This window comes from Leuciscus leuciscus (genome assembly GCF_965113295.1).
Source record: "Leuciscus leuciscus genome assembly, chromosome: 3".
Classification (NCBI taxonomy): Eukaryota; Metazoa; Chordata; class Actinopteri; order Cypriniformes; family Leuciscidae; genus Leuciscus; species Leuciscus leuciscus.
This window is the reverse complement of record NC_138727.1, coordinates 3232384-3252992: the sequence shown is the minus strand read 5'-3', so window position 1 is coordinate 3252992 and position 20609 is coordinate 3232384. Positions and strand designations below refer to the sequence as shown.

Below are 20609 nucleotides of genomic sequence, written 5' to 3'. Positions count from 1 at the left end.
AACACATCAGTAGGCGCGTTCCCATTACAGATTTGCGCAAAACTTGCGAAATGACGGCGTTTCTATTAACCAATAGAATTCATCAATTTATATTATTGATGTTATGCGACTAAAACTTCATTTTTTTTCCTCTCATGATAAATCATTCCAAACATCATGGCGACGAATGTTGGTAGGTTTACATATATATCTCAGCCACTGCACTAGCCGTTATTATTAATCTAAGGAGACGCATGTGTGTTATCCAAGCATTAATGGTAAGGAAAGACCCTTATGGCTGGTGTTTCTGGGTGTTTCTCCCTTCTGCTTCGAGGTCTTGATTGTGGCATTTCTTTTGAGGTTTAGAGTCCATTATTCCTGTAATAATTTTGTCTTTTATGAATTTAATAAAGAACTCTGTCTCGTATTCTGTCCAAACACACCGCGTCGTCTACGTCAGGTGACCTGTAAATGCGCAAAAACAGTTTCCATTGCAGTTTTGCGAAATATATATATTTTTCGAATTGCCTGAAAAAGCACCCTAACCCTAACCCTAACCCTAACCTAACCCTAACCCTAACCCATGCGAGTGTAAAAACGTTTTTTTTTGTGATTAAATGGGAGTTTTTGCGAAATTGACGTGTTTCTATTGGGCGTATTTTCAATTCACGATTTCAATTCGCGCAATTTGAAGGGTAATGAAAGCGTGGCGAGTGTGAAAAACAGGTCTAAATGGCACGATACTATCCGAACAAGGCATCGATTTCAAAAAGCCTGGCCGATAAACTGCAAGATTCTGCCAAGTCACCACGTCACCTGTGAGGCCAGAGCTTTGACAGAGAGTTGTACTCTGCGAGTAGGACGAGGCTGATGAGGGAGGACAGATGGTGTGCAGGTAGGAAGGTGCTGCGGTCTCCTTGTTGTGACCTGCAGAGATTAGCGCTGTCTGTACGCCCCCGCCCTTCCTCACAATGATTAGTGCTTCTGGAGGAGGACGCCTGGCTGAACACCAAAGCCATGCATTCCACAGATGCAATTATCTATTATCACATACAAAATAAAGTACAATATCAGATCTTACGTCACTGTAGGGAATAGGCTTGCTGCGGTAGTCGGCGACCGTTCTCGATTACATTACTTGCCCACCACTGTCTTTCTGCTTTTATTATAGAAATAAAAACCATTTAGTAGCCCTACATTTGGACAACAGATGCTACAATCATAAACTGAAAGTGCTCCATATGCAGCACGAGCAATTTTCACTAACAATTACAGGCAAACGGCAAGTAATGCATTGAATTAAACGTGACATTTTGAAGTAGAAAACAGCATTTTCTTGTAAAACATACTCCAATAATCTTTAGTTTTTTAGACGGTGTATTCCAATCAAAACTGATTCCAATCAGTGCGCGTGTGTAGTGCTCAGTTATGCGTTGAGAACCTGAGAAAGCCACTATGATAATGTCACCGGAGCTTTTGAGAGGGTGATCGGCATGTTCTCCTTGATGACATTTCAAAAAAAAAAAAAAAAAAAATGAAAGCTGGGTCATTCCATGTCAAATCAAGCAAATTTTAGAAACTCAAATTTTTTATTTTGTTAATATTTTTTTCTGAAGGTAGACAAAGATAAATAGTGATGAAAGCCAAAATATTAAATGTCACAAATTGACTGAGAAATCCACTATTTTGTAGAGGGGGATCAAAATTACAATTTTTACCTGAGATTTGGAGTCAAATTACAGGGGGGTAAAAGATGGCAGCAATATTATTTTAATTTTGCACAGAGATTGGTAGGTCTGTTAGTTAAATATGTTTACTTGGCCATCTTTGTTGCATTATATGCCAACAGTGACTGTTTAAAAAAATGGGGAAAAGCACTTTTGCCCCAAGTTTGCATGCCTGTAACTCAAGAAGTATTAAATATATCTTAACATCCTTTTAGATTCTGGTTCTTAGCAACCCTTTCTTTTGGTATCTTCATTTTAAAGGCCTTATATGGTTCAATACAATAGATATGGAGATCTTAATACGGCTCCATGAGTCAATTGTACACAATTAGTGATCAGATTATTTTAGGCCTACAGACGCCACCCTTATCGATTGATATTACATTCGGAAAGAGCTCAAACGCATCGATTGAGGTGCTTCTTTTAAGCTTTTTCAAAGCCATCAATCTGATTTTAAATAAATAATTTGGGGGTGCATGTAAATGTAGTTAAAGTTGCCCAATCTATGGCTCATTTGGAGAAGAATTGTTTTTAAATAAATGATAAAATCATTTTACGCCCCCATGAACAACAAGCGTTCCCTAACCCTAACCCGGCTAACATAACCTAACTTCTGGGTTACTTGTGAGGTACATAACTAGGTTGCTAATTCATTTGTTATTAAGTAGCTAAGCTGGTAATAGAAAGACTGTAGCAGCTTCAATCCCAGAAAGTGCTGAAGCAAGTATCAAACAAGTCTGAGATCCCCTTGAAAAAGAAGCGTGACCCCTTGATTAAAGGCATCTGCTAATTAACAAGAAGCCAAAAACCAATGCAAATTACAGATCTCCTGTCTAAAAGATAATGAATCGTCAGAACAATTCCATTTACAACTTTAGTTGAGCAGCTCGTGAACTGGCATTGGGGGGGTCACAGGAGTAGGCTTTTCCAAACTGGTTGTGCCATTCAAACAGCCTCTTTTGTTACAATAATAGTGGTTCCAAACCCAGAGGATGAATGTCGGGTAATCCTCCATGGCATCCGATCAGGAATTACATCATACTGGTCCTCCTAATTTGCAGGATGCTGGGTTGTTTCACAATTTTTGGACTTCACTGCATCTAATTAGCCTCCGGTTGACCAAAAACGTCATGCATAAAGACATGTGGTTTAATTGAGATGATTTTGTTTCCCAAATTAGTTAAGAGCACATCCGATTCTAAAGATTTCATTGGTCAAAACTGAAAATACTAAACCCTAACCTTAACCTGGTATAGCATTGGTAGCACATCTTGGTAAATACGGTTTGTCTCGATCTCGATCAGATCCATACATGACTCTTCTGAACTCCTCTGAAACTGAATCAATGAAGTCTGAATCTTTCCTGACAGATGACTGCGTGACTGTAGTTTTGGGGGGAGGAAACACGCTTTTCTTTGCTGAAGGTTATTTACAATGATATGATCATATCATAGAGCAGGCTAAGGACAAAGTCAAGGCGATTAGCTGTTTTGGAAAGTAACTCAAGAGCAAAACTAGGCCACATTTTCTACAGCTGGAAGAATTTTAGATAACTAAAACCACCCTTTACAATCGTGCCAATTAATGTCTTCATAGTCAAGCGTTAAATGTCAAACATTCATTAAAGTCATATGTTTCAGTAATTAGAAAACGCACTGCCGTCATTCTTGTCCGGCTGAGTGAATATATAAAGCGTTTATGGAAGCGTCTTCTGATAAACAATCACAGTAATGTAATCAAAAACAAATTCTCGTATTTTAAAACAATCTACAACTCTGCAAGGCTCGCGATACGATTGCAAAAGGGAGCAAACACGAGGGAGACAGACGGTAAAGCGCTGCAGCCTCGGTTCAATGTGGTCAGCAAAATCGGGTGTGTCATTTGATAATAGCCTTAATGTAAAACTGAATCCCGGTGACCCAAGTTATTATCTTCATAACACCAAGGCTGCTTTTATCCCCCAGATCATCGTCTCTCTAGTTATTTATAGCGCTGTGGATGGCAGCCATGCCTGGCTGGTACGGCGCTCTTATCCTCGGGCTGTTTGAAACTGATGTGCAATTTAATTAAGAAGATCATTTAGGCACAGATATGATCTACTTAGCGACTGACAAGACATTTGCGCTGTGTTTTCAGAAAATATCCTGCAACTTATCTCGGGGGGAAAAAAAAGCTAATTATGACACACTGACTTACCTTTACTTGACCCAAACAACATTAACTTGCATTTAAAAAAACTCCCTCTTCTTCTACGGCAAACTTTCGCCTTGACAGGAAGATGTTGGCACGAAGTCTCGGTTCTCTTTAGAAGTGCGCAATACGGCACCCCCTCTAAAATAGTCTCGTATTAAAGGGTAATTTGTTCATGAAACACGCCTGGCAGTTGTAAAGCGTTAAAAGGTGCCAGCTAATTACCTTTCCGAGTCTGTCTAAACGTGTTTCTGATCGATTCGGAGGAGAGCTGTTGCTCTCACGGCTTCGGCTAATAAAGAGTCAGTGGCTGCCTAGACTGTTTTCATGGGTTTTTTTAACGGGAAGGGCAGAGTCAGTCTCCCTCTTTAAAAAAAAAAAAACACGCTCTTCCTCCCAACACGTTTGCCAAATGTTCGACACAAATGCGGCCTTTTCCTGCCACGCCGCAGGTCCTGCTCGTTTAAAGTCTGGATTGTACGTCTAGTAAGACCAGAGAGGTCTGATCGGGCCAACATAAACGATGCTGGCGTTCAGAGAATTTGCATAAAGCCCTTGCTAATCAGACCGGACTAAAACCTTTGGAGAGGTTTGGAATAATTTCCCTGGAATAATTTCAGAAAACAAAACAAAGCATATTTTAAGAAAAGCTACACAAGCCGCTTTGGTTTGAGACCAAATTCACAAATTAGTAATTCTAACTACTTAAATATAAAGCATTACACTCTTAAAACTGCAACTAGAATTCAAAAGGAAAGAAACCGGAAAGATTTGGGATATGGGATAAAGTCCCTGCTAATTAGACTTGACCATCATTCATTTCCTTGCCTTTTCAATTTCAGAAAACAAAACTTTATCTTACAAAGCAAATGCTGCACCAAAAAGACCAAACTCTCATGAATCGGTCCCTCTAACTAACATAAATATAAGCACTACACTCTTAAAACGGAAATTAACTTCCAGATGTTAAAGAATTCAAAGGGAAAGAAACCGGAAAGACTGGGATACACATGGGATAAAGACTGAGTAACTTACTGACACAACTCAGATTTCCCTCCCTCTCTTTCCACACCCCTGCCCGCATGCAGCATATTGCAGCAAAATTCCTCGTGTTGGGAAAAACAGGAACTTTAAAAGGATATAAGTATCCTTACTCCTCCCACCTTTGCTGGAATAAACGAAGCCTCCTTTCTCTTCACCTCGCACTCGCTCCTGCTCAAGATTGTGTGCGGCCGGTACAGCAATCAGACTCCTTCACTTCACGCTCTCCCGGTATAAAACGACCACGTGAAGCGTTGTCATTCCCTATGCGAAACTGTGAGCTGGCGGCCCATGCCGAGACGGGGATTTTCTCTCAGCAACAGCGCAGAAAGGACCAGCGCGTCTGCTCGCTGCTCAACTATCTGGCTGAAACATTTCCAGCCATTCCCACACCCCTCCCCTCTTTTCCTCTCCCGCAACCAACCCATTCCTGCCAGACTGCCTCCGGCAAGAGCCCGCCCATCCGCAAACTAGCCAATAGCATCACGCATTCCCTCTCTGAGGCTCTGTTGTTGGCCGAGATTCCCAGAACTGGCAGGCTGACCTCAGAGCTTCCGATGACAGGCTCCTGAATGCTGATCTTAAAGGTATTCCCCCATTTTTACGCCCTGGCAACAGAGAATTGACATTTTTTCCCAAACTTTCCAAAACTATACACTGTGACAGAAATATATCTCTATTACTGGAAATGTTTTATACACGGCAAGCAAGCAGAAACGAGCACGGATTAGGCGTGTTGAAGGAATAGTTGTGTTACACTATAATTCAATAGTCCACTTTAGACATTCTACACTAACACTTTATTTTACAGTGTCCTTGTTACATATGTTACATGTACTTGCCATAGTAATAACAGTAAATTATGCATAATTACATGCAACTAACCCTCAAACAAACCCTAACCCTATAGTAAGTACATGTAGTTGCTTAATATTACTCACTACTTAAATATATAATTACACTGTAACAATGACACCTTAAAATAAAGTGTAACCCATTCTACTATAGGCTAAGTATCCTCTCATTAATTTGCAACTACAACTCTCATTAGAGTATTAGTAGACTATTATAGGGTTAGTGGAATAAGTTGACATGTAGTGCAAAGCTAGTGGAATGTTTGTTGGGGAGCATCAAAATAATGTGTTAGCAGATATTAGCCTAAGCATAGAGTCTACTAAAACTGTAATGAATTGTGGTAGATATGTACTGTAGTTGAAAAGTTACTTAGGTCCTGTACTGTAGTCTTAAAAGTTAGTAGGATGTCTAAACTGGACCATCGAAATAAAGTGTTACCAATAGTTTGAGATTATTGACAAAATTAGACTCTAGAATGGACTTGACTGCTAAAAAAAAAAAGAAAAAAGGACAAAAACACAATAAAAAAAAAAACATAATAAAAGTATGTCAAAACTTCCATAATCGATCCCTCATTTAAATCCACATTTGATATTCAATATTCATGAGAGCTACTTTTCGGTAGAGCAGCAGTATTCACTTTTAACCCTCTGGAGTCTGAGCGTTTTTTTGGGCCCTGGGGGTGTTCTGACATGCTCTGACATTTGTGCTTTTTTCAGTTGCTTATAAACATATTAATGGCAAAGGTGTAAATTCACTCTATATAGCACAAACAGGACTACAATAATATGTGAGCCACATGTATGTACATGTTTTCATTTTTGAGAGAATAATGTTTATGCGTGGTTATCGAAAAAACTAAAAATTAACATTATTGAAATAAGACCACAAAACACATACTAAATATGTGGCAATAATACTTTTGACTTATGGATGTCGTCGCCTATAGTTTTTTCTTCAAAATTATGTGAAAATAGTCTTGCTTTATCGTTCACATAAAACCATACATTGATTTAAATTGATGTAAAACAGGTTTTGCTTGGAAAGCCAATATGCGAGGGGGGCGTGAACGAGGAGTGGTTTACACCTTAGAATACACCCACTCTGCATAATGATGAGCCATTCACTCAGGTGTGACACTGACTGAGCCACAATGCAAAAGATATATTTAGAAGAAGACTTATATTGACCATTTAAGATTTTGCTTACATCTATCTTGTAAATATGTTTTGCTATTTTATTAAAATGGTTACAATTACAACAATAATTACAATTTCAACAATATTTCAAGTGTACTCTTTCTTTGTAAAAAAAAATGATTATAGGCCCTACATTTTATCTATGTATTCATTAGTTTGAATATAACCAACATTGGAACAGCTAACATCTTAGTTGATGACTTTATTTTTGACAAAAATAGTATTTTATATATAGAAATGGCTAAACAAAAGCTTATTTGATGTGGCAGTATATTCTACAGTAAAAACTGTACCCAAATCTGGTCAACAAAATGTTGTCTTTCATATTTCGTCTGACTGTAACGTTGTTTTCATGAAATATTAGGGCATATTGTTAATTTGCAGTTTAATACGTTGCTTATACAAATAGCCTACATTTTATTTCAACATTCACTAGATGTTTACTTATCTCAGTATAGCAATACAGTTTGCTAAAACATCATCATTCATTCACACACGCGATTTAAATTTAAACTGTCTTTGCCAGCTGTGGTAAACAGCGCGCATCTCTGCCGTTTATTCATTCATAAACAGAAACCCACGTGAAGAAATTCACGTGAGAAGGAAAAAACTTACTTGTATTCCTCAGCTCGCTCCTCGATATACCCGCACTTCTGAGGGACATTTTCCATTAGTATTATTCCTCACAGCGCTGCAAGACGGTGTAAACAAGTACTGATCTAAATAAACTTGTGTGTTTTCTCGAGCTGATGTGGGCGTTCACAGGATTGCCTCAGCCATTTGCGTTTGAATAGCGCGCGCTCTCCGTGGGCGGGGCCGATTATAACGTAATGAGATGAGATGAGCTCGACTGGAATCGCTCTCTTTTAATACAGATTTCACAAGATGAGAATAATTGTTTTTTTATATAAATGACTTCATTTAAAAGAAGAGAATTCAAGCTTCATGCCTGTCTGTCTGTATGTCTGTTTGACTGAGTATTCGCTGAGTTATTGTTAATTTTCGGACGCGTTTCAGAATGGACTTCACTGGCAGAGAGAAGGCAGAACTCGCTTCGTGTTTATTTTTCTTTATTTGGCAAAAAGCACAACACTTTGTTTTTATTGTGAGTATACACAAAAATAATACACATTTAACAGAATCGATTGATGTATGAAACTCCTATGGAAAATCAAAGTCAACAGAGTATTTATGAGTTTCTTTTACACTAATAAAAAAAAAGCGAGCTGGTATCGCCGGCGATACCGTAGACCTCAGGGGGTTAAAATACCGCAATCTGGATTCAAACACCCACGCGATCTTCATAAATGACAACGATTCGTTGAATGAAACCACTTCACAAACAGTCTTTTCAACCACACAGTATCACTATTTCTGTGTTACAAATATTCAAATTATCACAGAAGTACTGGGATAAAGGTTCACAATTCGGATATAAACACTGATGTCTGCGGTAGCGATCAAAATTGAGCAATAAAGTAATTTACTAGACACTTCAAATAACGATTAAATCGTTACACCAGTAGGTGGCGACAAGTGATGGTTAAAAAAAATATATATTTGTCTTTGAATCATTAACTGAAAAGATTTGCTAAAAATGCTGATTCATCCAGTAAAGGCGGGCATACACTGTGCGATGTCTGTGCGATTTCAGCAAGGTACCTACTCACACTGAACGAGTAGATCGCATGTGATGTAGAGCCAAAGCTCAGGATTTATGTGCTCACACACATAACGGTCCGGTTCGGTCCGAACGTCGAGCTGCGACTTCACTGCTCACACTATACGTGTGAAATATGCGCGAATATGCCAGGTTGCGCCTATAGACGATATCATGTATCCAGAGACATTGTCAAAACAAGCATCAGCTATCAATATCAAGATGATTTAGCATTTCCAATTTATGTATTAAATTATTAGTAGTATTATTGTATTATTATTAGGGAAGGCCTAGGCTACTTTTATTATTAAATTGATAGGCTATTATAATAAAATTGCCACTCAATCATTTCATAGCTTATCGCCGCATAACCAACGGATAATAAAATATTACATAGAATAATAGTGAGGATTATTCACTTTTTAATAATAGTGAGGATAATAAAATATTACACAGAAGCTTACTCCTCCTCATTGAAAATTGTCTAAAACATTTAGGTCGATTACAATGAATTCTAGGCATATAATTAATTATTAACAGTCTATAATATGTCCGAACACTGCAATAATTCATCAATGAAAATTAAAAACAGCTTTATTTCAAAAACATTGTTTAACAAATTAATAAAAGAGGCACGGTGTAGATACTTCGCAGGTGGCTCGGAAGACGTGGGTTAGGGGTGGGCGGTATGACCAAAATTCGGTTTCACGGTATGACTAATTTTATTTCACGGTAACGATATATTTCACGATATAGTTATTTATAGTTGTAGTTGTTCTCGAAAAATCGACAAAAAAGGCTTTGTATAATAAATAAACCCAGATACTTTAGAAATGAAAAGTAGCCTACTTCACTTTGTTTGAATTTTCTTTTTCTTTTATTTGGTCAATTATTTCTTTGGTAAACTATTTTTAATAGCTAAATATAGCAAACAAAACACTCTCATCAACTTTTAGATGAACTGCCCCCAACTTATTGATATTAAATACAACTCATAGGTGCAATTCAACTTTAAATAAAGTGTTGCTGAATAATTTTTCAATCTCATGTTATTGCTTTACTTCATCAATCAGTTTATAATATCTGAATATTTTATATTGAACTGAATAGATAAATACTAGTTATGTTAAAATGGTTTCCCGGTACATTTTTGCCATGTCTGCTTTTAAAGGGCTTGTTTTGTTCTTTTTGTGATATCTGGCAACCCGTCACCTAAGCTTTAACCAAGAGATGTTCAGAAGAGATGTAAAATGCGATCGGTTAATTTGAGTGACAAGTTGTAATCACGCATTGAATCGAAGCAATATTTTATCAGCTGGTTCAGTGGCCAATTGTTTGGAGTTAGAAATATATAACTCGCGCTGCATATTTAGTAATTTTGCCTCAGATACAGGATTACACATTCGCAGGTTGTTCATTACCACGGCAACCGCTCTCGTGTCATACTGAATGCGAGTTTCATGTTTAAAAAGTAACTATACATAAGAGACAGAAAGATGATAACTATACATTATTTAAGGTTATTTCTATTCGTTACGATATTGATATATGAACTGTTCTGTTGTTGTCAAGTAAGCTTCATGCTTTCCCCGCTGTGATCGTGCACTCCTCTAACTGTAGCCTACGGGTGCCGCACTGCTCTAGTTGACTCCCCCCGCCCCAAAAAAATATCACTTTAACAACAACCCTTTAGAAAACGTAATTCCTTTGTGGATCCTCTTGATCTGCTTTCTCCATGTTTCTTTGACAAATCTCAGTGTCTCAGTCTCTCGCACGCTGCATGTGAGTTAACCACGCCCACTTATTTACATGTCGCGGTATCACGGAATGAAAAAATCTGTTACGGTTGACATTTTCTACCGCGGTAACGATATATACCGTCATACCGCCCAGCCCTAACGTGGGTAATCGTTAATCCATTTTGCAACACGAACTGGAGGTAAGCAACAGTAATTTGTAGCTAGATTGAACTACAGAACTAAAGATCTCCCTCTTTTAGTTTTTTTTATTATTATTTTTTTCTGCAGATGAAACTACTGTTTTTCAGGCGCAGTGAGGGAAAAAACACTGAGTTTAGCGCAATCGGTTCGTAGCTCTGCTTCAACTGTGCGATATAGTCATGATGAGCGACCAAAATTTCTAAAGCCTGAAACACACCAAGCCGACGCCGACGAACTAGCGCTGATGAAAGCCGACTGTGTTGTCGCCTCGCGTCGGTGTTAAAAAGCTGCACTTGAACACACCGAGAGAACTACTGCTGACTGTCAGCTAGTGTTGTCACGATACCAAAATTATGGTTTCGATACCGATACCAAGTCAAGTATTGCGATTTCGATACTTTTTCGATACTTTTCCTGAAAAGGGAGAAACACTCAAATATCATTGCTGTGCTTTATTTTAAAACCGGGACAACATACTAATCATATAACACACTAATAAATGAACAAATGAACAGCAGATATATTAAACATTTGAACGAAATATGAAATATAAAAATATAAAAAGTAAATTAGAGCACTGACATTCAAGGTAAAATTTTTTATAAATTTAGCAGCATTATCTCATTTATCATAAGAAACATAAGAGCTTTATCTTGATTCTGAACTTTGAATAACAATATGAACAGCGATTATATTAAACAATGTTTAATATTGGTAACATATGATAAGCCTCATTGGTGATATATTTGACATGTGGGGAGAGAGAGATGTGTGGAAGGCCTATACTTCATGTTAAACATAAATATATAGCAGCAAAGACAACGTCGGCAGTGTTGACGGCAAAATAGGCTACAGAATAATTCGTTCTGTATTGAGAGGTGCAATATTTGAAAATCGATAATATTTTTTTTAATTACATTGATATTGTATTTATGTCAAAACTTTCAAACATCAAAATGTCATTTATTAATATGTATTCGTGTCAAAATGACATAGAAACATCTTTTCCTATTCTATTTTGCCTGGAAACGCTTCCAACACGCTTGCGTGTCGCGTGAAAAATAGGCGTCGGTTCTATTTGTAGCATGCACACGTTTTCCGCGCGTCTCGAGCTGCGCCCAGACGCGTGTGTCACGCAGGCAGTTAACATGGGAGCCGAAATAAAAACGGACACGACACGCAGCCAGTGTGTGACCGGCCTTACAAATCTGGAACGCGGTCATTCTTAGAAGTATCGATACTAATAAATTAAGGAATCGTGACGTTTTTCATTTCCGATTTACTTTTGAAGTATCGGTTCACCGTGCAACAGAGCAAGGTAGGCAACGTACTTCCATATGTCACTCCTCGCGTCATCTTTTTCTACGAGTCGTGGACCACTTGTGCTCGCACATGCAGCCATCTCGCTGTAGTGTTTTGTCACATGACACTGACAGCGGCAGGTTCTTTGCTGCGTGCGTCAGGAAAAAAACAGACGTCCATAGGGAGGCGATTTTTTTTTTTTTTTAAGTATCGATACTGATAAATGTAGGTATCGTGACGTTTTTAATTTCCGAGTATCGCGATACTTTTGAAGTATCGGTACACCGTGCAACACTACTGTCAGCTAGCATGTGTGTTCTGCGCCTGCGTGTAAATGAGACAACTGTCTATTTCTGCAGATATATTCGTCTATATTCGTCATTCAAAAAGGGAAACCGCCGCTGCCGGCTGCAGTTACACAAACCATAAACAAATCAGTGCGTGCTTACTGTTTTAAATATCAATCCTGCTAAACACTTTCTTTATTCCACTCCTCTCGTGTAAATATTGAAATATTCGCCAAGGAACACTCAGGTAAGATGACGTAACATTAGAACAGCCTTCTATCTGTAGCGTTTTGACTTTGCTCGCTGTTTTGCTATTATTCTCGTGCACTGACTCGTTCACTAAGCTGAACAGCCAATCAGAGTTCCCTCTTTCACCGACGCCGATTCAACATGTCGAATCGGCCGAAAAAAAGCAGACGAGGACCAATTTCAGCCGACGGTGCGGAACACACTGAGGAAACTTAGTCGGCCGACGCACAAAAACTGCCCCCCGGCCGACCGTCGGCTTGGTGTGTTCCAGGCTTAACATGCCAGAAATTCATCCGACCATCCGATTGCCGGTCGGGAGAGGTTAATCGCCTCTCGTTTCCCCCTGTACACTGCACGAACACTGCACGACAAACGACAAAGCTGAAAATCGGCATGACCCGAAAAAGAGTCGCACGAATCAGAATTCGGCTCAAAATCGGACGAAGTGTATGCAGTGAACGAAGTGTAATCAGTGTATGCCCGCCTTAATGAAACCAGTGAAATGTTTAAAAGATTTGTATTAAATTTTTTTACAATTCATTCAAATTAATTAAAAAAAATTTAAATAGACTGCAGCAATTTGTCAGAACCTCTAGTAAATTACATGTTATTTTGTTTAGTTGTCTGTTCAGAATTATGGGAGAATTGACCGTTCGCAAAGACCCGCCTCCCTTAGTTACTGTTGCTATGTCCGACAAGCCACGCCCCTCTCACGCCACACCGTGTTCTCACACAGTGAAACACACATCGCGGAGCAGAGAGGACACTGACAACACACTGACAGACAGGACAGACCAGGGTACTTTTAATATGAAACAAAGTCTCAGCTTTCAAATTTGGTCATTTTCTTTACGAAATTTAAACAATAAATACCGTTTTCTGGCTCTTTAATGTGTCTGAGCGATCGCCTCAGTTAAAGCTGCTCGTGAACTGATCATCTCTTCCTTCTAGTTCATTTATAGCATCAAATAAACATGAATGAACATAAGAAGGAGTGTTGTTTTAACCACGGAAAGACGTCAGTACACACCGCTTTTCAAGTTCAAATCCTCCAACGTTAATCTACTAACTCTCCTCACTGCTTTGTCGGACAAAAATGGCGTATTCGGCGGATGGCGGATTATGATTGGTTAGATCGCCTGTCAATCAAACTCCCTGCGAAGGGTCAATTGTGATCTGTATTTGATACACAAAAAAATTATAATTGTGATTCTCAATTTATCCAGAATCATGCTGCTATAATTTTGGGTGTGTTCGGGGGCTACGCATCGCGAATGAGATTATCATTAAATATCATCATTAATTTCACTCTGTTCCTCATGCAAAGCTATCATATGAATTTAAAAGACTTTGATTACAGAGCATGGATTATGTGAACTAATTTTATGGTGCTTTTTTTGTCCTTTTTGGAGCTTGATGGGTTCAGTCACCATGCATTTTGATTGCATGGAAAAGAGCAGCATGAACTTTCTGCCAAGTTTCTTCACCGAAGAGAGAAAATAACACAGGTTTGCAACGCTATGGGACTGAGTAAATGATGACAAAATCTTCATTTACCAGTGAACTATTCCTTCAAGATGGCTTCAAAGTGTACGTGCCCTCAAGGCAGTGTTTGTGTAGTCACGCCGGAGAAAGACTTTGAATCCTCTCGCATGTCTAACACCTCCGTCAAACGCAGCATCTCTGTTTTGTGTCTGTAATATTTAACGTAGGCTATACATACTTATATATATATATATACACACACACAAGTGCACTGATTGGAGAGGCTTGTGTTGTTCAATAAATGTTTAATTTAAGCAATTTTCAGTATCACTTCTTATTAACTGTTAGATTTTATGGAGGGAAAAAACATATCAACCAAAAAAAAAAAAAAAAAAATCTGCATCATATATTGGCCGAATCGATTTCTAAATATCGTCCAGAGAAAAACCCATATCAGTCGACCTCTACCCTCAAGGCAGTGTGTGTGTAGTCACGCCGAAGAAAGACTTTGAATCCTCTCGCACGTCGAACACCTCCGTCAAACGCAGCATCTCTGCCTGCCTCCAAGGTCTCTGCATCCCCTGGCAACCCATCACTATGACAATGAGCATCGTTACCGTAGGGCGACGAGGACACACACGTCCTCCTCTCTCTAGCGTCACGTGAGCGATGATGCGGTCGGGTAGAAGTGATGAGTCAGAAGCCGATTCACACTGTTTCCATCCAAATCAATAGAGCAGCTGAAGCCTCCTGCTTTTAGGGGCTCAGGTTCCCGCAGGCGCACTGCAATTATGTGACAGCCAGAGTGCTTTTACAAAAGCAACGTTAAAACAAAGCACTGCTTAAACATCAATGAGGCGAGACACACACACACACACACACACACTCGCACTCAACGCAGCTGCCAACTAACCCTGATGACCCTGACAGTCAACTCCATGTGATTACACTAAACACTCTCACTGGTTTAAAGTGCTTATTGCTCAAATTGCTCGTTTGGCATTTAGAATCGAGGTTGAAAACCAAAGTATTTAGTCGAATAATAATAACGCACAGAAAAGCTTAACTAATTATACAAGGTGTGTCGTGTTGTTTCGTCCAAATTTATCCAACTTATTTTTCAATGTGGAAGTAGGCGAGGCTTTCTTTGCATGTGCAAGACTTCTGATTAATAGGTAAATAACTAGAAGAATAAACAAAGTTCAGTAACACTTGTGCTAAAAAAAAAAAAAAAATGTGTTTATGATTATAATGATAATAATACGTTAAAATAATATGCATGTTTGGAAAATCAAGCAGCATAAACTCTTTTTGCACAGGATTGAAAGTTACAAATAGATGTGTGTAGAATTAAACAATGCTATTTTATTCTGAAGAAAATCATCTGGTATTTCTGTGCATGCATATTATTTACACTTTAAGGATCTGCGTTGTTTAGTGTCACGTTAATAATTCAACACATGACATAATTTCTGATGTGAAATCACAGGATGTTAAGCTTATTATAGATTGAGACATGAAGCCTAAATATTTGATATATATATACACGAGTTGTAGCTCTTTCCTCATTTATCTGGACAGCTCTGACTAATACAGCTATCACGATTTCAAGTTCTCGTCAAGCCGTTTAATGATTACTTTATCAGATGTGTCATGTTGTTAATGTTCTACAGAAATGTAAACCACCTCTGAGCTTCCCGTATCAGACTAGAATCGATTCTGTGCAGCATGCCGATGCCACTGGACGGATTTCAGAGGCTTTTCTGTGCGCATCTGAAGTATGAACGGTAACATAAATGTACAATACCGTCCTTGCAATTAATTGCTTGCATTTTTGCACAGCATCTACTAAATTAATAAATGGAAATGCAAAGACATCTCATATATCCGTGAGCATTCATTTAATGTAAAGGTTTTTGCATAGGACAGGCCTTATGCAAATTTATCAAACCTCCACTAGATTTGCATATTATATTTTTTTTAAGTGTTGCTTTAAACCTTGGCTAACATGCATGTCGTAACAAATTAATGCATTAACAGGCCTATCAATACTTATTTTTACATTTTAATTATACTAAACACATTTTATTGTGAGACAATTAATAATTTAGCACAATAAGCTACAAAAAATATAACTTTTTCATTTTTTACACAACTTCTTGAAGACCCCTGTGCTAGTCAGCTCTTTAGTGTTTGTAAAACATGTTTTTGACACATTATAGAGATTAAACCCAAAGGTAACTAATTACCCCCCATTAGACATCCTCACTGAATAAGAATCATTATCCATACATACATTGAACGACCCGGATGTGCAGACTATCATCAGACAAGAGGCTTATAATTCACGAAAACAACGAGAATGCGATACTTGCTGTGAGGGCAAATAAAAATGAGATCATGGAATTAAGATTCCTATTTGGGTCATACTTGCATTATGCTTATTGAGATTTAGAAAAGCATCTTAGCATATATCCTCTTCCATATCTATGTCTCTCAGCACTTTCTCAGGTAGCTCGCCTTTCATTTTTGCATGTCTCGACTGCAACTTGAAATACAAAAAAGATGTTTTTGAACACAGTGCCATAATAACATTTCAACATATACCATGATGTTTTTGGGATATGAACCATGATAGCTACTGCTATTCTTCAACCACCTTGAACTTAGCACGAATGAGGTCTTTAAAGTATTCATATCCAAAACTGTACCATGAAATACTGCACTGGGACGCGCAAACAAAAAATAATATATATATAGAAAGCGCGTGACATGTAGAGTTCTAGTAGTTGTGTGTTGGTGATGATAATGATAATGCACTAGCTGTCGGGCTCTCACGTGCTCTGCGCGCGCACGGGGTGTGGCTCGGGATTTTGGGAGCGGTTTCGTGACGGGACTAGTCTTGATGGGTTAACCATATGTCAATCTGTGCATATCAAGCCAGAAATGTTCGAGATTCGCGGGTTATTTATAAACTGACGTCATTACATTCTCCTCACGCAGCGATGACGAGGAAAAAGACCAGTAGGCAAGTCTGAAGTAACGAATATAAACGTCATCTCCGTGTGTGTGCGTTAAAACACACGCAAACTAACTGTTATTCTTCTTCAATCCGTTAAGCTCCGTGTGTGCGTTAAAACACACGCAAACTATTCTTCTTCAAGCCGTTATTTCGAAGAGAATATCGAGCCGATTATTTCGATTTATAACCGTCATAACGAAATGTATTAAGTCATAAAATACATTAAAATAGTTGTTAAGATGTACATGTTTATATTGTTTTTGAAGTTTGCTTATCCAAGTTGTCACATCGTTAACCGCGTTTAAAAACCCGCATGGCGTATATAAACTGACGTGATAAGATTCAAATTAATTCCCATCACGAAGTAACAGGGATGACGCGGAAAAAGAACCGTTGACAACTAACGTTAACGTTAAAACGATCCTGAAGAATGAGCTGTCAAATTATATTTTTCATCGATTTTAACGTCAAACTCATTGATTTTACGAGGGGGCAGCACGCGGGCGTTTCATGTAACGTAAACATGGAAACTTCTCGCACTTTCATTTTTCCGATCCATTTATTTTTTTGCTCGCCAACAAGGAGACCATACATTACTAAACCCATGTCGACATCACTGAGCGACGAAGCCAGCCAACGTTAGCTAAACACTCTCTCTCTCTCTCTCTCTCTCTCTCTCTCTCTCTCTCTCTCTCTCTCTCTGCAATGACAAGCACTGTATTGACATTAAACATTTTCTGTCGAAAATAAACAGTCAAATATAGCTTTTCGCTGTTGAAAACGCGTGAATTTAACCTGCTGCTTACCTGGTTACCATGACCTGCCGCTGCTGCTGTTTCTTCTTGACCACAAATCACGCAGACAGCAAAAAAAGAGCTCGATGGAAACTGCCTTAAATGACCCGTTAAGTCAAAGAAATTAAGGCTTGTTTTCTAACCGAAGCGAACATTCTCGTCGGTCCGCGAGAAACGCGATTTGTCAGGCAACTGGTTTAGATTTTAACGCCGAACTCAAGTTAGTTTACCAAGAAGCTGGTCGTGCAACAAGCTGCTCTGACAGATCGTGGGAGGAGGGACCAAGTCATGTGACTGGAAGGGAGGGGGGTGAAGGGGGGGTGCGTTGCTACTTTTAACAGCAAATATACCTAAAATCTACTTTATATACATATTTAATTAATTATTATATGTTAAGGAATTTTACAAATCTGTTAACAATGTGTAGTTTATGGAATGTAGTCAGAAAGACGAGTCATATCTGATGTGGTAATGCCCCCCTATTTACAGTCTGAGGTGGTACAGTCCAAATGAATGTCAGGAGCCCTGGGAAGGGCAAGGGTCTGCTTGTTGCCGTGGAAACAACAGTGAATCTCCAGAGGGTACAATGGATGTGGGCTACAGTGCTGTTAAATCAACAAGCTGAAGGCCTGTTGTGCTTCTTAGATGGTGACGATTAGATTCAGATGGCTGAATCCGCAACAGTTCACATGTAAGATAGTGAGTGAGAGCCCTTCGCCCAGAGGCCCCTATTGCCATGCATAATGTTATGAAACTTATTACTTTTAAGATGAAGCCCGCATGTGCATCATTGAAAAGTATAATGACAACAATTGCTGGGGAAAAACAGTAAATTATAGACTATAAGGGCAGGTTTATCTGAGATGGATACACAATGATAAAATAAAATGTAAAACATTGGTAACACTTTCTTAGTTACACATTACTACATAGTAATAACAGCAAATTATATGCATAATTACAAGTAATTAACCCAAAATCAAACCTTAACCGTATAACTCTATAAGTGTATTCATTAATATTACTCAGTACTTATTTGAATACGCAAAATTTAACTACGTCACCTTAAAATAAAGTGAAACTAAAACATTTAATGGTGCGGCAATATCTGTGAACGACTGTACAGAGAAAGAGGGAAAATGTGTACAGGAAATATATGCAGCTGTTTTATAGACAAAACTGTCTGTCTGGTTTCTGTTCACGTGTCGGTCAAAAATGACAGATTTTTTTTTTCTCTCAATGAAATGATTGTAATATATTCATATTTTGGGGGGATTTAATGGTACTAAATTATATTTATGCTGAAGTTATAATCCATTTATTAACTTTTTTAGCATAGACCTGAAAAGGAAATTTCCAACTTAAACTGTCATAAATCTTTACTTCAGTTTTGTCTCTTTTTAAAGGGGTGGTTGATTATGATTTCACTTTTCTAACTTTTGAGCATAAACAACATCTGTAAAGTTACGACGCTCAAAGTTCAAAGCAAAGGGAGATATTTTCTTTTAAAGAAATTGTTTTACAACAACAAACGGCTGGTAGAGACTACACGACATTCTTCCCGGGTTAGTGACATCACCAACCCTAGAATTTACATAAACCCCGCCCCCTGAACACGATTTATAGATTATCAAGACAGAATATGCTAATCAATGACTAGAAGATAACTACACATAAGCTACATAAATTCATCAACTAACCATTCAGAAATGTCCTGTTGCTTCTTCATGTTGTCTCTTCTTCTTGAGTCTCTCCATCACTGTCTCAATCCGGTTTGAACATAAAAGGCTAAAAGTTTTAGAAATTTTCAGTGCATGTGTGTGTGTGGTCAAAAGACACAAGCTGTTGAAGCTCCGCCCCCTGTGCCGGGAGCAGCAGCTCATTTGCATTTAAAGGAACAGACACAAAATGGTGCGATTTTTGCTCACCCTCAAAAAGTGACCATTTTAACATGCTATATAAAAATATCTGTGTGGTATTTTGAGCTAAAACTTCACATACACACTCTGGGGACATCAGAGACTTATTTTACATCTTGTGAAAAGGGCATTAAACCACCCCTTTAAAAACGATACTTGGCAGATTATTGCCGAAGTGAAAAGTTTAAATTGAAAAAAGCACAACAATCCCATTTTCAATTTTTATACGAAATATCTATTTTCCAAAACACGTTTTACTGGGAAAATCAAAGCTGAAAAAGTTGTGCTCCAAATTTGAGGTTGATACCTCAAAATATGAGCTTTCAGGAAGATTTTGTTAGTCACGTTTATTTAGTGATGTTAAATAATTTATTTGATTTTAATAAAATCAGCTAATTTTCATGTTACCACAAATGCCCAAACATTTTAATAGCGTAATCAAACAAGATCTGCATAAAGTAATCAATGGGAATATCCCATGAGCATAACAGAGAAAACTAATACCTTACAATGAACATGGTGACATCATGTTGTGTTTTGTTTGGCATTCCCTGTTGGAAAGTGAAAGACTACAGATACATTTGTTTTCCCTCTCATCTCTTTCCACTTGAAATACATTTTTTTCCATCTACGTAAATCTTCCCCCATATAACTAACTGGCCATGACTCAAAGACGAACATGCATGTGACAGCAAGACTTTAATCACTGCAAAGGTTTTATATATTCGATAAAGGACTATGCATGCATGGGAACTGAGAAAGTCATCTAGTTTAGAAGAAAAAATCCATAATGATGAATATGTCATTCATTAAGACATCTGAACTAAAGAATTGTGATGTATTAGCTCTTGCATGATCCCTTAATTGAGACTTTCTGCTTTGAAATAATTGATGTGCCAACATTTCTATCCCAGAGGAAACTCATTAGGTTGGCAGATCATCAATTAACATTGACGTAAA

At 38.2% G+C, this 20609-nt stretch overlaps 1 protein-coding gene across 17 annotated transcripts in view; it reads right to left on the bottom strand.

Annotated features, from left to right (window-relative positions):
- Nucleotides 1-18003, bottom strand: part of mbnl2 (muscleblind-like splicing regulator 2) — a 92269-nt gene extending 74266 nt beyond the window's left edge. For 14 of the 17 annotated variants that reach the window (XM_082163862.1, XM_082163874.1, XM_082163865.1 and 11 more), the window contains exon 1: nt 17743-18003. The gene's annotated coding sequence lies outside the window, so the exon portion shown is untranslated. Of the gene's footprint in view, nt 1-795; nt 1020-3902; nt 5018-5059; nt 5962-17742 lie in introns of those variants that run through there. The other 3 variants (XM_082163873.1, XM_082163871.1, XM_082163872.1) reach the window with 3 other exon arrangements.
- Between the last annotated feature and the right edge of the window lie 2606 nt (nt 18004-20609).